The sequence below is a fragment of the Rana temporaria genome, chromosome 2 (genome assembly GCF_905171775.1).
Source record: "Rana temporaria chromosome 2, aRanTem1.1, whole genome shotgun sequence".
Lineage (NCBI taxonomy): Eukaryota > Metazoa > Chordata > Amphibia > Anura > Ranidae > Rana > Rana temporaria.
Window position 1 is genome coordinate 260,720,270 of NC_053490.1, and position 17,687 is coordinate 260,737,956.

Genomic DNA, 17,687 nt, shown 5'->3' on the forward strand with positions numbered 1-17,687 from the left:
CCCCCTCCCCCATCCCATTCAGTACTTCAGATCAGCCATCAGCGCGGCACAGGCAGCAGGTTCCCTCCCCCTGTGTACACATAAACATTGGAGGGGGAGGCGGCTTCACTCTGCTCGCTGTGCCTGTGTGACATCCGGCCCGGGACTGCTCAGACAGCCCGCGGCCGCGAGACTCTTCAACACCTTCTTGATTTTCCAGGGGGGGGGGTCATTTGCCCCCCTTGCCCTATGGAGCGGACGCCCATGCTGGCAGCATAGACCCGGAAGTGTCAGATCACCTACTAGGTAGGTGATCTAAAACAGAGCGGCCACCCTGCGGCAGTATATCTGCAGTGCGATTAACGCAGTCGCAAACAAGCCGCCATAAAGTCGGGCAGGGTGTTGGCTGTGAAAGTCGTGCGACTTTGTGTGAACCGCCACAAGTTGTAACTATGTAATGGTATCCATACATGGATTTCATCTGTAAGCCTTACATACTGTATCTGAACCAAAGAAAATAAATGTTTTGAGTGTTGATCCATTGACTGCAGAGACAGAGAACTATTCCATTGATTCTCGGCGTTCTCTGACATCCTCGCTGCCTCTCATGTGATTGGCAGAGAAGGGATAATTGTCTCTCTGAGGGATATACGAGCTGCATTTCGCGGCGTGCACACTCCTCGCTTCTAGGTGGCGCTGTGAGCGGCAGGAAACGCTCGAGGCGTTCAGTTCTGCTTGAGTGTGTCTATGGCAAGGAGCTGTCCAGCACTTCAGCAGCGACAAGGGCTTTTCTAGAGCTTTGGAGGAGAGCGGTCCTGACAGATGCACATAGACCTGCATACACTGACAGCCTGACGAGCTGAGCCGTGCACCTGACAGCTTCATCCCGAGCAGCACACATACACACATATATACACAGGAAGAAGCTGAGCTGAGCATCTTCAGGGTGCAGCAAGGAGCCAGGAGCCTGCCTGAAGGTAAGCCAGCACCGTGACATAGGGAGGAGGAGGAGGAGGGGATGTGTGTTTACACAATGCTTTCATGTGGAAGGCACGCTGCATTCATTCTCTATTGTGTAGCCAGGCTCCTGCTGCAGTTTGAACACAAAAGGCTGCCCAGAGACGTAGGGCTCATCAGCAACACGAAGCTTTATTCTTTTTAGCCATGTGACTGTCATTTTTACATCTCATTGGGCTCAGCTGAAAATAACTGACACTTTTTTTATTTTTCTGTAAAAGAAGGATCCCTATTGTGGTGTGTTAGCTTTGTGTATGGAGCCTATGGAGAGAGCTGGGCTGGGTGATCCCCTTCTGGACACACTTAAGCCCTGCTTAACTCTGTATTAAAGCAGGGATTCTTCATTCCACGCTGCGTCAAAGCCAACCCCCCCCTGGTTTGTCCTATACTAGGCGAACCATAATATTCAGAGGTTAGCGTAATACTTTGTGTAAGCTGAGACCATTGGGGGCTGGGCTGTTTGGGTGCAGGGTGACACATCAGGTCCCCTGGCAGATCAGTTCACCTCCTGGGGCTACCATCTAGGCACAGGTGCTCCCTACTCACATGTCTCTGGGTACAGTGGAGGAGACTCGCTGCTCTTTAATCACTTCCAGGGGGAGAAGATTCTATGACCTTATGGATGCACTGAAAGAACAGATGGCTCCAGCGAGGGGAGAGAGGGGGGTCATATATCAGCCTAAATAATTTAAACAATCTTTCTTTTTTTTTTTTACCTGTGTGGACACAAACAATAAAAACTGGGCGTTTTAAACTGAGAGCTTCATTTAGGATAGAGGAAAAGTTGAATTGTGCCTCTCCGTGAAATAAATGTACAGAAGCAAGCGATCTGTTGTTGACTGATACTTTCCTGCTTGCTTGGTAGGCTTTGTAATTTCAGCTTTCGTCACAACTTAAACAGGTCACTAGTCTTAAGGAGCTGCTGGCTACGTTAGAAATTTGCTTTAATGATGCCAGAAAGATGTTTATTTAATGAAATGCTTGCAAAGACACAATTCTACGTACAGAAATGCTAATCTCGGTTCTGAAATACAGTGCAATATTTTTTTTTTTTTTTCTGTTCGCAGTAAATTACTAACAGATGTTAAGGTTCAGTTCTTACAAGCTATACCGTAGTAGCATTTCAGTGATTGCCAGGCTTTTGGGATTTAAAGTTACCATAGGTATGAGCTTTTATTAACCATCTGTTATCTATAAATAGAATAGGATGATGTGGACATAATTAGCTTTACATCATACTGATAACCTATTGCCCCAAGCAAAGTGGCAGTCCAGTATTGTTTACTGCACATGCCATTTTATAGTTATGACTTACTGTGTTGTGTAAAACATAGTTTGTATTTGATTGTACATTTCAATTATTCAGACACTTTTAATTTTGTACTTGTTGCTCAACGTGTAATATATATATATATATATAAATATATATATATATATATATATATATATATATATATATATATATATATATATATATATATATATATATACACTTCTACATAGAAATCGATGAGCTTCTAACCCCAGCTTGTTCAGTTAAGCTTTGGTAATAAAACCTGGAAGCTCATTGGTTTCTATGCAGAAGTGAGCCTGATTTTGCACTGTCCAGTGAATAAACCCCATTGTGTACTTACAAGTGGGGTATGCCTGTATATATATATATATATATATATATATATATATATATATATATATGTATATATATATATATATGATCAAATTGTATACTCTAACCTCACATGTATACGATTTTAGTATCCTTTATCCTGGGTCTGAATCTGTGAATTGGTCGAGCAGAAAAGCTAAAATACTTTTGAAATTGTGCCTCTTTATTACAGGCACATGGTTTTGTTCACAGAAACATACTGTATACCATGCTTGGTCATGCCAGGCACACTGCAGTCACAACATCAATACTGTGCAAAGTAATGATTTGTATGTACTTTATATGTGTAACATTTTGGGTTCTTTGCTCCTTTCACACAGGACGGATCCAGGATGGTCCGCCCTGTGAACCTCTGCTTGCTCAGTGGGTATCGCTCCGTTGATTCGCTGGCAGATGACAGTGCGGTCCCCGCACACTGTGCAGGGACCGCCCTGTCAGATCTCCGCTCTCCCCTATGAGGGGATCGGATGAACACGGACCGTCTGTCTGTGTTCGCCCTGATCCGATCCGCAGACGGATGGAAAAATAGGGTTTTCCTCCATCTGCAGAATCGGAGGATTGCAGACCCGGGTGAGATCGGGTGTCAGCGGATGTTCATCCGCTGACACCCGGAATCTCATTGGTATGTCCCTCTTTCATTCGTAAACAGATGAATGAAAAAGCGGACATACGGTGTGAAAGAGCCCTTACATATAAACATAACATTTTGGGGTTGATTTATTAAAAATGGTGAGTGCAAATTCAGGTGCAGCTGGGTATAGCAGCCAATCAGCTTCTAACTTCAGCTTGTTTAATTAAGCTTTGACAAAAAAAAATTGGAAGCTGATTGGTTTCTACGTAAAGCTTCACCACATTTTGCACTCTCCAGTTGTAGTAAATCAACCCCTTTATTTATGTGTAATATTTGCATGCCTTGCTGAGTAATGGGGTTGATTTACTAAAATGGAGAGTGCAAAATCTGCATGGTAGCCAATCAGCTTGTTCAATTAAGCTTTGACCATAAAACCTGGAAGCTGATTGGTTTCTATGCAGAGCTGCACCAGATGTTGCACTCTCCCTATTTAGTACATTAAGCCCAATGTGTGTATTTAAATTGGTGAATGTTTTTCTTTCTAATCTATTTATAGCACTGCCAGTATCACATTCACTTTAGTTGTTGGGACAGATTTTATAGTCCTGTGTCCTTTCAACAATAATATGGTCCAATAATGTCACGGCCAGCGTAGCCAGAAGCCAGTAATTCTACTGGTATATATAGGGTTTTAGGAAGAAAACTAAAAAGTAAAACCAAGAGCTATGCACTCTATTATATATAAATAATGGTAGACCAATCTGCAGCACCTTGTATATTTATTAGGAGAGTTATAAATTAATCGAAATGACAATTTTCGGACCCATCAAGACCCTCTATTAGGTAAGACAAGACAGGTATGTAATACTTGATCTTGATTGGTTTTGAAACTGTCCTTTTGAAGAATTTGTAACTCTCCTAATAAATATACAAGGTGCTGCAGATTGGACCACCGTCGTTGGTTCTATTTTTTCTAGATCTTCTTATCTGCTTTGTACCTGAAGGATTGTGAAACTTGTCTATTGAGTGCTGTCCTGATCAGCTTATATGCATACTACACTATGTATATATATATATATATATATATATATATATATATATATATATATATATATATATATATATATATACACACACACACAAGGACTCTCCTGTTAGAAAGCTACTGGGAAACAGAATATTGTTGCAAATACCACACCAAGATTTCATATTTTAACTTTTTCTGTTTAAAGATTTTTATTGAACATAATCAAAGAATACATTAACAAATATCCTCAGCTGGACTTTAGAGAACAAAACTTACGGTGCATCTCATGTGAAAATTATACAGTAATAATGAAGAAAAGTTCAACAAAAATTGTTACAATATAACAGTTCAGATTACAGTGAGTTCAGGGAATTGCAATCGTAAGTTAGATCTACAGAAGATGCCGACAATTGAGAGGAGACGTCCCAATAAAATAACGGAATGAAACAAAAACTTTACTCTGCGAGCGAGGGAGACAAAGTACGTAAGATAGGTCCAGTTAGCAAACACAAATTGCAGTCTTTTAGAGCCCCTTCACACTGAGGCACTGTCTATAAAATGATGAGCACTTTTGTGCAGCTTTTGAGGCGCTTTTTAAAGGACACGTAACTCAACAACGGCTCCAAAATCATTTTAAGGTGCTTTTGAAGTCCTTTTTTAGGTGCTTCCCATTCCCTTTCAATGGAGAGGAGCGTTTTTTTTCATCGTACTTCCAGCACACCGCCCCCAGTGTTAAAGCATTCATTGATTTTAATGGGAAACATTTTTTGTGTGAGCTTTTCAGGTGCTTTTTTTTAAAGCCAAAGTGCTTGAAAAACTCCTCAATGTGAAAGTGGTCCTGAAGCCTTGTACACACGGCAAGAAAACTGCTGAGAAAGGTTTTTGCCGTGAAAACCAGGCGTTTGTATGCTCCCTCGCCGGGGAACCTGCTCTCTATTTTCCCGCCGAGATTCCCATCGTTTTTTTTCCCGCCAGATTTACTACACTTGCCAATGGAAAACACTGCGAGGCAGTGCCGAGGGAGCATAAGCCCTGTACACATGGTTGGGGTTCCCGGCCAAAGTTCTCCCCGCAGTTTTCCCGTTGGGATTCCTGGCGGACTTTATATCGCCGGGAATCCCAGCCGTGTGTACAGGGCTTAAAGGTTTTGTTTGTGATTTACCTCACAGCAACCATCTCTGATACTTATACAGATACAGGGTAGGGCTTTCAGCTCCCTAGCCTCTGATCTACATCAGGAGGGTACCAAGGTTTCTGCTGATCCCTGATTTTCAGTCATGCTACCCTATGTAATTATTTGGCATCTAGGCTCCCGACAGCAATGTCAGGGCTGATACCAGTTAAGATCCAACAAAAAATATACATTAATGCATTTGATCATTCAATTTTAGACTATATGTACTCATGTTTATTTTCTTGTACTTTAGTGTGACCATTTATATTACCAACATCTAACTTCATCTATAAAGTGTGTATTTCACAATATATTGCTTTGTTTGTATTTTTGATTATACCTTTTTTGCAGTGAATACATTTTATGTGACCGTGGCTGTTTCCTGTCTAGTAAACAGAAAAAAGAAATGTTATTTTTATTGCCAACATAAATGTTTATTGTTGCAGACTTTGTTTTTCTGGATGAGTTGGAAAAATCACTTTTCACTATTTATTGTGGCTAATATGGACATACAGGGGTTGATTTACTAAAACTTCAATTTTTTTTGTTGTCAAAGCTTAATTGAACAAGCTGACGTTAGAAACTGATTGGCTAACATGCAGAGCTTTACCGGATTTTGCAATCTCCAGTTTTAGTAAATCATCCCCATAGTAACTAAATGCTTTTAGTCAATAAGCAGATGTGCACATTCCTACAGAGCTTTTCATTTATTGGAACACATTTATTATTCTTTGCAGCAGTAGTAGTAAACAGCCACCATAAGATGACGATGCTTTCAAATCACATGCGTATTACTATCATAATTGGCCAACTCATGTTGGCCATACACTATTAGGTCAATTCAAGAGAAACTGCAAAGGGCAATGGGTATTTTCCAAGTGCAAAACACATCAGCTTACAATTTTCTGTAGCCAGGTCAGTGGCTGCGATATGCTTTAGTAGATAAGCACGTATAACATTTGCAAGCGATGCAACAAAACTGAGCATTGCTAGAGCTAGTTGCTTATTGCATGGGACACAACATGATTGAACAAGGACTCAGCCAAATAGTTATCTAGGATGCCAATTCCATAGAAACCAGCAGCAGTTCTTTAACTATGCATGTGCCGAAGAAAGTAGCAACAACTGAGCTATGATTCTGTCGGTTAACAGGTTTTTAAATCTGTTTCCTATGAATATAACTATTAGGACAGCCTTAAGAGGATGTCTATCTTCCACCTATCATTCCACTTATCTGTCCATCTTTCTCACCTCTATCCCACTGTCTGCCTTTGTGTTGCTCAGCACGGCTGCTTCCTTTTGTCATAACGAATGAGGATTATGCATTTTTAATGATTCTTTAAATAATAAATGACAGGTATTTCTATTTTCACCCTCGTTGTTTGTCCTTTATGCTTTCCTGCAAACACCACAAAGGGCTGTGTTTATATAATTTTATGTTTTAATATTCTGTCAGGTTAACCTTCATCTATGAAATAAAGTGATGAAGTCATTGACTGGCACACTATATTGTGCTTGGTGAGTTACCAAAATGTCATGATATGGGCAAACATCTATGTGTACTGCACATATATTTACAACCACCTTTTGTGTGCCTAGAATTATAGAATGATGTCACCATGCTTATGTAGATATCTACATTTGGTTTGTTGTCCAAATCAACCAATTATCCCTTATTTTATACACAAGCAAGTGTGAAGTATTAAAACAATTAGCAATAAAGATGTTACTGGGGGTCTAACTATGGCTAAGTGACCCGCAAATGCTATTTCATAGTCAAATGGACCAACCAGAGTGTTTTAGTGGCCAGTTAAGGCATGCTTATTGGACAGAGGGATAGCAGATGGCAGGGCTTAGCCATGATGTCAGGCCTCAATCAGTGGTGCATTTAGGTTTTGTGCTGCCCTAGGCCTGACTAATCTCATGCACCCCCTAATTTAAATATGACACACCCCTTCATGTCAAGGCCACACTCCTTTTTGTTTAGGACCCGCCCTGAAATTTTCGAGTGGGGAGACTAGGGTTGGGGGGCATTGGATTCCCTTAATTTGCATAGATTTCCTCTCACTTCCTGTTTGGCTATGGGGCACTAAGTGAAGGGAAATCTCAGCAATGGGACAGGAATGGTAAAAAAAAACCTATCAGGGGCTATAACCCTCCCTTACTCTATCCAAAATGAAAACAAAAAAGTGTTGCCTATAGTTCTACTTTAAGCACAACTTTCTGATAATTTTATGGAGAGGACTAAGAAGATATAACCATGCCGATGGTGCAGCAGAAAACATATAGCACAGTGAGGAAGGGTTGTGGTCCAGGATGATAGGAGAGTCAAAATTAGAAGCAGCTTGCGTTACACTAACAGTGTAGCGCAAGCCGGCAGGGACTCTTTCCATGCTGCTTCCCTGCAAAGTGCTGCCCTAGGCCTGGGCCTTGTTGGCCTAGGTCAGGATACAGCATTGGCCCCAATAACACATGAAACTACATCAGAGAGGGCCACAAAAGAGGTGTTTCTGGCTAACAAAGGTAACATCCGATATTGTGCATTGTCTGCTGATAGAAAGGAGTTTTACAGTATACATTTGAAGCAGAATAAAGAAGAACTACATTTTTCCACAAACTTTATATAGCCAAGCTGGCCCAAACAAACTATTTCCCTGTGAGGCCGCTGGATGTGCTGTATAAATGGTATATAGCTGCAGGTACATACAGCATACCGCACCGAGTCTTCCTGTCTCAAACCCAGAACACAGAAGAGTCTACAGAAGTGGGGCTCAGCAGCTCAGAGCAAGTAATGTATTCTATCAATGAATACAAAGTTTCCTCTGATTGGCTGAGTCAGAGGTTGTGACATCATCAGCCCACCTCTCTGACTCAGCCAATAATAGGAAGATTTGTATTCATTGATAGAATACATTGCTTGCTCTGAGTGGCTGAGCGCCACTTCTGTAGACTCCTCTGTGTTCTGGGTATGAGACTGGAAGTCTCAGTTTGCACCTGGAACACAGTGCGGTATGCTGTACGTAGCCACAGCTACATACAGTTTATAAAGTGTAAATAGATGGACTCCCGCGCTGTCAGTAAGCTAAGCTAGGGGGCACTGCTGTAGACACCTGGTGAACTGTCCTAGTCACACAGCGCAGACATCATTATTTATACATTATACATACACTTTATACAGCACATCCAGCGGCCTCGCATGTTAATGAGGGACATAGTTTGTTTGGGCCACCTTGGCCCAAACAAACTATTTATAGTGTGTGGGAAAATTTAGTTCTTCTTTAAACTCAAAAGCAAGCATTTATTATATTGCAGCCAATTCTTAGATGTGATCGCTGTATTAGTTTTCTTTTTTTCTTTTTTTACCTGGTGATCTAGCCAGCAAGTCTGATGTTTTTTAAAAGAACAAGCTGTCCTGCATATGTAGCAGTTAGATAGTTTGGACAAATCATTTAAGGGCCCTTTCACACGTACGGATCCCGTGATAATTTGCGGGATCACTCCGTTAATCCGTGTTCATCCAATCCGATCCGCAGACGGATGGAAAAATAGGATTTTCTTCCGTCATCAGAAACGGAGCATAGCAGACACTGATGAGATCGGGTGTCAGCGGATGTTCATCCACTGACACCCGCAATCCCATAGGGATACAAAACGGATGGATAAAAAACGGACATATGGTCCGCACGTGTGAAAGGGCCCTAACACTGAAAGGGCTGCCTACAATGTTCAGCTTTTCATTATTTATGTAAAACACTAAACGCAATAGGACACAACTGCTGCTGTAACTGCTCAAAAATGTTAGCTGGAGTTTAGCTTCAATTTGTTTTGTTTTATCTAATGCTTCTGGCAGTGGCAGCCCGTCTGTAAGGGACCAAGCCCTTAATCTCCATGCAGGGTGCCGGATGCATAGAGCTCTACCGTATTTTTTGGCAAAGCACATGATTAGAGCCGGAGGCTCAAAAAAGGGTGGGCTCAGCGCGAAGAGCACTGCGCCCTGAGCCCACCCACTTGTGACAATAGCGAATCAACATTTGCTATTGTCTTCCTGCTTCTCCTCTCGGCCAATTTGGACAGGAAGTAGGTCCTGAGACTCAATTGGCCGGGAGGAAAAGCGACCGGATTGGCCGGGGGGAGAAGCCGTCTGGGACCTGTTTGCCACCCCCTCCCCCCAAAAAAATGAAGCACCAGCCGCCACTGGCTTCTGGTACATCTAAGGCCGAGTACTCACGAGCAAACATGTCCGTTCGAAATGTCCGACGGGCTGTTTCCGGCGTACAAGGCTGTTTTTTCATTTGGCCCGCTGGCTTGTACACACCAGCGGACGATATTTCCCTGCGGACCTGAACGCGTGCACGTAATCCACGTTTGACGTCACTATAAAGGGAAAGGCCAAAGTCAATGGCGACGCCCTCTGTTCCGCTTTTGCTAGTTACGGCTTTGCTCGTGTTAGTGAAGGTTTGGTTAGAGCTGATTCGCGCTTCTCGGTCTCCAGGCTTTAGCAGGTAGTATTTTCTCGTTCAGTGCGTGTGCTTGTGGGTACGTAGTTGGCATTCGGGTACAGGCGTGCAGTTCGTTCTGCTTAGCAGATTCGTACTGTGCGTTCGTATCTGTGTGTCGTGCGTTCTTTGCAGGTACCGCTGGATTTGATTGTGCTTTCTGTTGGAGTGTGTTCTTGACTGACCAGCCGGCCGGTTTGAAGCCATGATGGAGCAGCAGCGTCAATTTTCGCGAGTTGGTGCTGTTTATGGGATGGCTGCTGGATATGTTCATTATTCCAGTACTTTGGCCAGAAACAGGGGGCGGAGGCGTTTCTGGACCAAGAATTGGTTGCGCCAGCGTGACCAGTTCTCACATATGCCTCTGCTTAGGGAAATCCAGGAGAATAATCCTAATGACTATAGGAATTTTCTCCGCATGACGGACCCCGTATTCAACAGTCTGCTGGATCTTCTGTCCCCCTATATCACGAGGCAGGACACTGTGATGCGCCAAGCCATCACGGCCGAGCAGAGGCTTATTGCCACGTTGCGGTACCTGGCGACTGGGAGGAGCCTGCAGGACCTCAAGTTCTCGACAGGCATCTCTCCGCAGGCGCTTGGGGTCATCATACCGGACACGTGTGCTGCCATCATTAAAGTTATGCACGAGGAGTATATGAAGGTAAGTTTCCTCATTTTAACCTCACAATGTGTCTTTAATAATGTGGCAAACTAACTTTTGATTTTATTTCCCAGATATGCTGTGTGTTTAACTAACGTTCCCTTTTCTCACTATGCATGTTGATATCAGCTTTTACATGTTCTTTTTATTTTGGCCTACCTGCATATTTTGATCTTACCCAATATTAACCTGTCCAGCATGCTATCTTCGGGCCAACCCCCACCATGCCACTTTATTTTAATTTTTTTGGTTTTCTAAAAACAGTTTAAACACCCCCCACCCCCCCTTCAAAGTGTTTTTGTCCCCATCAGAGGGCTGTGGAGTCTGTTATTAATTAAGTGGCCCTATATATTTGTGCCCCGAAATTCTCCCTTCAAAATTTGCAAATGCTATTTAAAAATTGTAAAGTTGCACAAGGATGCTTGTAGGATTATGTTTGCAATGTTTATGTGCCAAAGTACTAAATCTCTTTTTTTGTTTGTCCCCACAGCTACCCTCCACACCACAGGAATGGCAGTCTGTGGCTTCCCAATTTGCCGAGCGGTGGGATTTTCCTAACTGCGGTGGAGCAATAGATGGGAAACACGTCCGCATTGTGCCCCCACCCCACTCGGGGTCCTACTATTATAATTACAAGGGTTATCATAGTATAGTGTTGATGGCGGTGGTGTCGGCACAGTATGAGTTTCTCTATGTGGACGTGGGGAAGAACGGCCGGATGTCAGATGGGGGAGTGTTCGCACGGACTGATTTCTATGATCGTCTCCAAACTGGTGGTCTGGCATTGCCACCAGATGAAGATAATGTGGAAGGACTTCCGTTTGTGTTCCTAGCGGACGAGGCTTTTGGCCTTGGACCTCACCTAATGCGGCCTTTTCCCCAGAGGACCCTCACCTCAGAGAGGAGTGTGTTTAATTTTCGGTTGTCCAGGGCTCGGAGGGTAGTCGAGAATGCCTTTGGGATCCTCAGCAACCGGTTCCGCCTGTTCCTGACATCGATACATTTGGCGGAATATAAATTGAACACCGTTATATTTGCCTGCTGCATTTTGCACAATTTTCTACGCAGGCACTCCCAGACGTACCTAGCCCCCATGGGCTCTGAGGCAGGACTACCCTCAGAGAACATTCCTGGCCTGGACACTGGTCGCGCTGGCTTGGCCCCCCAATCTGCTCGTGAGGTACGCGACAAATATGTTGAGTACTTCATGGGTCGGGGGGCCATTGCTATGCCAGATCATATTTCTTTCTAATTCGGCCCCCAAAAGAAAGGAATATTCTCACAACTAATAAATAATTAGACCATTGGACTTTATACAGTTGTTTGTCATTACTGCTTTTTCTCTATTTTTCTGTCTTCCAGGTTATCTCCAAAAATAGTGCACTTCTAGTGCCACATTTACTTACTCAGATGTATTAACTAACCACATTTGCACATTATTCACTCATCTACAAACTGGGTATTCAGTCTATAAATAAGAAGCCACTCTTTTTTCTGCTTTTGATGTCTCATTTATTTTTTTTATTTTAGTCATTTTTTAACAAGAAATGTGTATTTTTAGGCAGAACACATTTCCTGCAAATTCTGGAGACAAAATATTGGCTTTTAATTATTTATTTTTTGGTCTTTATTGACAGTGATTATCAATAATAATGATCGAAACACAATGTAACAATAATTTCACTGAAACTATACGCAAGAATTTTTGGGCTTGTCATTTGTTTGTGTCTAATTTTTTAAACAAGATTTTAACACAACACAAAAATTTTTTTGTTTTTTTCTAAAATTAGTTAACTTCTTTCTTTAGGTGAGATTTATTGTTCGTTTTGTGATCTGAAACTGGAAACATTTACAAACCAAAAAAGATCAACACCAAACAAAAATTTAAAAAAAGAACAGCAGTCAGTCATATGGATGGTGTGCTTTCACACTGGAACACGCCAAAATTTCTAAATGCACACATTCAGTGAAAACTCGCCAAATGTCATTGGTTAAACAGACAAATGGCCACATGTGCTATCTGACATCATGGGTGATCAATGTCTGTGTTTTGTGGGAGCAAACCCTTCCTCTCAACTAGTTGAGGATCGAGGAGGGGTTTGTACCCACAAAGCACAGACAATAGATAGTCTGTGATGGCAGATAGCACATATTGGCACACTGTGTGTGCATTTAGAAATTTTGGCGTATTATAAAGTACAAAAATTAAAAAGGGTTTTGTGGGCGGGGGATGGGCGGGGGATGGGCTTCTGTGGTTCAGTCTTTGACACGGCCCATCATGTCCATGATATTTTTGTAATTTTGGTTGATGACTAGCATCCTTTGTCGCATGTTCTCCATTTCCGTGCTACACTCAGAAATGACATTTCGCACATTCTGCTCCATGACTAGCATCCTTTCCTGCATAATGTCCATTTCCGTGCTGCACTCCATTAGTTGCTGTACAATGATAGAAGCACTTGCACGTGAAAAATGTGCTACTCCATCTTGATCCCCTAAAAAGAAACAAATTGGCATTCAAAATATGTAAATAATTTCCAGCCTATCTGCATATGTTTGGCCCTATTAATATAGGGGTGACACTGACCTGATGGCCTGATAATTTCCACATCCCCAATTTCTTCATCTTCTATCACTCCTCCTTCTTCCACCACCTCCCCATCATCTTCTATCACTCCTCCTTCTTCCACCACCTCCCCATCATCTTCGACTCCTCCTTCATCCATCAATCCACCTTCTTGCAATTCGCCAAATTGTTCTTCCGCCACTTGCCCTTCATCTGATATAAATTCTAAGTCCAAAATAACTTCTTCCTCCTCTCTTCCTTCCTCCTTTCTTCCTTCCTCTTCTCCTTCCACATCCTCTTCTCCTTCCACATCCTCTTCTCCTTCCACATCCTCTTCTCCTTCCACATCCTCCTCTCTTCCTTCCCCAGCCTCCTCCTGCTCAACATGTGGAGGTGTTTGATTTTCCGGGTGTCTGGCCCTCTCTGCCTCCTCCAATTGCTGGCGTCTTCTTTCCCCTATAAGAAATAATAAAAAACAAAAGGGATACTCATCAGCACACAGATATTGGATATCATAAATCGCACACATTGCATAGACGATACATTTATGATGATTTTTGGTTGTTTTTTCTTTCAGCAATCCTCCATTTTTGGCGTAGTTCTAGGCCAAGCTCAGATCCTGCCCCTTTTTTGCAAAGAAGTGACACACATGGATGTCCCCCCAAAACATTAATTCTCGTCGACCCTCCAAATAAATATACTTTGATTTTTGAGACACAGGTGCTTTGCATTTCAAGATGTTAAAACATCAGCTTTATTTGCATTTTGGAGAATGAATCTTGTTTGCCTGTCACATTCACTCAATTTAATTTCTGTGATTTTGCTAGTCAACAATGTTGGAAAACCAAGTTTGGGGCCAGTCAGCCATGTCCAGGTGTGTTGTTCCTGGAGTAACGTCACATTTTTGCGAAACAATGTCATATTACGCGTGTTTACTATTTAACCAAATTTGTTTAAGGTTGTTATTTGACATAAACACAATACAGTATCTACACATGTTCAAAAGTAAAAGCAGGCCAAGGAGGCAGATGTGAAAAAATACATGTCAACACATTATTGCAGACATTCCCCCCCCCCTTAAATAATATGGACTTACTTTTACGCAGAATTTTGAGGATCTTCTTCATGTGATGTGGCTCCCTCAATTTTAAATCGGACCAACGCTTCCGTAGTTGCTCCTTTGACCTGGTGACACCAAACATTCTCCTCATTCTCCTTGCCACCTTGTCCATTATGTGTGACTTCCTACGGTTCGGTGTTTTGTAGGGCCCACATTCACCATCATAATCCTTCCTCCTCATGATGTAAACCAACTCCACCATTTCTTCGAACGCCATATTAGTGGCTTTATATCTTTTAGGCCTGGATCGGGACGGTCCAGCCTCTGTCCCTTCACTTGCGCCATGAGAGCTCCGTGCCCGCTCGTGTGACATCGCCATCTTTCCTTCCCACAGAGATTAGGGGCGTGGAAACGAGGAAATGTCCCGTCAGGGGCGGAGATGAGGGCGGGGATTATTGCATATGCGGAGTGTCGCGAATGCCAACAACGTATTGACGTAGGTTACGCGGAGAATATTCGCGCGATTCCAGAACCTACACAGTTAACGCCACATTTACTTTTTCAATTGATTAGGGGCATGGCAAAGGTGACGAGGGCGGCGTTTCATACATACGCGGAGTGTATAAAAGGCGCTTGACGTGATTACGTAGGTTACGTGTTAATTCAGCGAGCGGAAGAAACGAGGATTGTGAGAGAGGCAGGTAAGAAATTTAAACATGGGATCAGCAGCGGGCTCTAAAATGTAGAGCAATGGGATGGGGGTTTGGTCTGTTGGTTGCACAGTTTTATTAAGCTATTATGTCTCTTGGATACCAGAATGTGATTTTCGTACCCAAATGCTTTTGTAGACATCACAAAATAGAGAGATCAAAAATGCTGTGACTCATTAGTAATTATGTAGGGTGTATTCAGATCAGGCCAAGTATTGTTCTGTGTTGGTTGGACAGAGGTCATTAGGAAGTTTCTTTCATGTAATCAATGCTGAGGGGCAGGATATCTACACATGCAATAGTGCCTTGATGAATGCTGTCATTTGTAATAATTGTGTATGGTTGTAGATTTATATTATTTCCTGCAATGTAACCAAAGGGGCGGCATGTTAAAAAAAAATGTTAGCTAAAACCAACCAATGGGGCAGAGCTGGCCAGCATTTTCTAAACAAGAGACACTGTGTTTGTATTTATATCTAGGTACTACTTTTTTAACAACATATTCTATCAATGTAAATGCTGAGGCTTTTTTTAATTGTGTTTTTGGTTTCTTTTCATTTTTTCAATCTAGAATAAAAAAAAAAAAAAAAATATTTCACAATGGATCTCCTGCAGAGCCAAGACATTATCCAGCATTTGCTGGATAAATTTCGGGAAATGCCCATCCTGTGGGATTCAAAGCAGGACCATTACCACAATAAGGACGTACGAGCGGCAGCACTTGAACAGCTAGCAGCATACATGAGGACATGGGTGCCAGAATGCAGTGCCAACATGGTGAAGGATAAACTTGCCAACCTCAGGGGCACATATAGGAGAGCGTACAAAGCTCACCAAAAACAGCTAAGATCTGGAGCAGCAGCAAGACCACCAAAGGAACCCAAGCTGTGGTATTACAACCAGATGTCATTTTTGCGGGATCAACTGGAAGGCAGGCCATCAATGTCGAGTCTGAATCCCAACCTTTCCTCCACGCTACCTCCCAGCGGGACTTCCCAAGATCACCACAGCCCTGCAGAGTCAGATGAAGAGGGCCTGGCTGACAGAGAGGCAGATCTGCGCCTCTACGATGATGAGGTATAGTAGTTTCATAACTATTTATGTAATAATATTAATTATTGTTTGATTCTTGACTTGATATTGGTTAATAAAATACAAGCTGGGAAGTAAAAATCTAAAATCGTGGGCAAACAAATAGGTGTCAGGGATGACAACTGCAGGGGTCAGAGGGTGAGTCTGTTTTCAAGTTTAAATTCAAGGCAAAAAATAAGATTCAAGCATGAAAATGTGAGTGAGTATATTCCTAAATATATTACAACATGTCCCTTTTTTTTACACAGGAAGAAGAGACCAGCCAGGAGGTGGCAGATCCTCTCCTCACTGACAGCCAGGCCGCAGGGGTCAGTGGCAGCCAGGAGGAGGCCGGGCCCAGTGGCGTTCAGCAGCTCCCCAGGACAAGCACCACCAGCCAGGCTCCTCCCCTTTATATTAGGCCACCAGGCCGTAAGAAGAAATTGGGGGCAGTGGAGGAAGCCAGCCTCCAAATGATTAGGGAGGCGAGTGCCATCATGAGGGCCCCCCTCAACCCCACTGAGGCCTACAGTGCCTCCGTGGCACATGACCTGAATCAAGGCACGGAGGAGCAGAGGCAACTGGCAAAGGGCGTGATCAACCAGGCCCTTTGGTGGATGCAGAGGGAGCTGCTGACCCCAGACACTGGGCTATGTGACCCGGCCCGGCTTGCTGAACACCATTCTCCTGCTGCCACATCATCCCCACCTGCAAGGGCCCAGGGAAGACCCGCTGGAAGGCAGCCTGGAAGGAAGGTTTCAAGGAAGAGGAGACGTTGATGCCCTGCCTTCCATTTGATCCCCCACAAATGGCATCTTGTTTGGACTACCACAGCTTGGGTTCCTTTGGTTATGTGCTGCTGCTTCAGATTTTATTTAGTGTGCTTCCTGAGGTTGGCTAGTTTATCCTTCACCATGTTTCAAATGCAAGTTTGCATGTATGTTGCTAGCTGTTCAAGTGCTGCCATTCTGTTTTTGATCCTTTTTATAATTTGCTCAAATAAAAGCCTTTTTGTTGATTTGAAAAACTTGCCTATTGTTTGTAATACTGTGGGTATTATTTTAGGCATCAAACATTACAAACAAATAAAATGATTAATCTAAAATATTCACTAACTCATGTGGGGGGGGGGGGGGGGTCATTTGGTGTGCCAACATGGTAGACAATTTAAACAACCTTCAACAAAATCATGTTAAATATACAAACAAAAGCTAAATCAAAAATATTTCCTATTAAAATATTCTAAATGGTGACATAACTATAAACACCTAAAGAAAGTGGGAAAGATAACCATTAAACATTAAAAGCAAAAAATTTGAAATGTGGAGGACCACTAAAAATATGATACGTCGGGCCAATAAAAGTTTGCAAAAATCTTACTACATCACAGCTAACAAATGTCACTTTTCAGTATGGAACAACTCAGTTGAAATAACATGAGCTAAATAACTGATTAGTTATAGCAAGAGAAGAATGAATAAAACGACGGCATCAAGCATTGGTTATTGTGTGTTTTGCTTCAGTGTTCTATTGCTAGAATTAATCTTTCTATTGACGAATGTGCCATATCCCAAAGAAACGTGAGTTTTACCTGAACGAGCGCTCCCGTGGCCTCATTTAGTCTGAGCATGCGCGGGGTTTTTGTACGTTGGTTTTGTGTACTCACCACCAAACATGTACGTTCGG

General features: G+C 42.6%; 1 protein-coding gene across 1 annotated transcript in view; it reads left to right on the plus strand.

Annotated features, from left to right (window-relative positions):
* Window positions 1-718: 718 nt before the first annotated feature.
* The window catches only part of SRRM3 (serine/arginine repetitive matrix 3), a 511,539-nt gene continuing 494,570 nt past the window's right edge, over window positions 719-17,687 (plus strand). The window contains exon 1 of the mRNA XM_040336859.1: window positions 719-956. The gene's annotated coding sequence lies outside the window, so the exon portion shown is untranslated. The remainder of the gene's footprint in view (window positions 957-17,687) is intronic.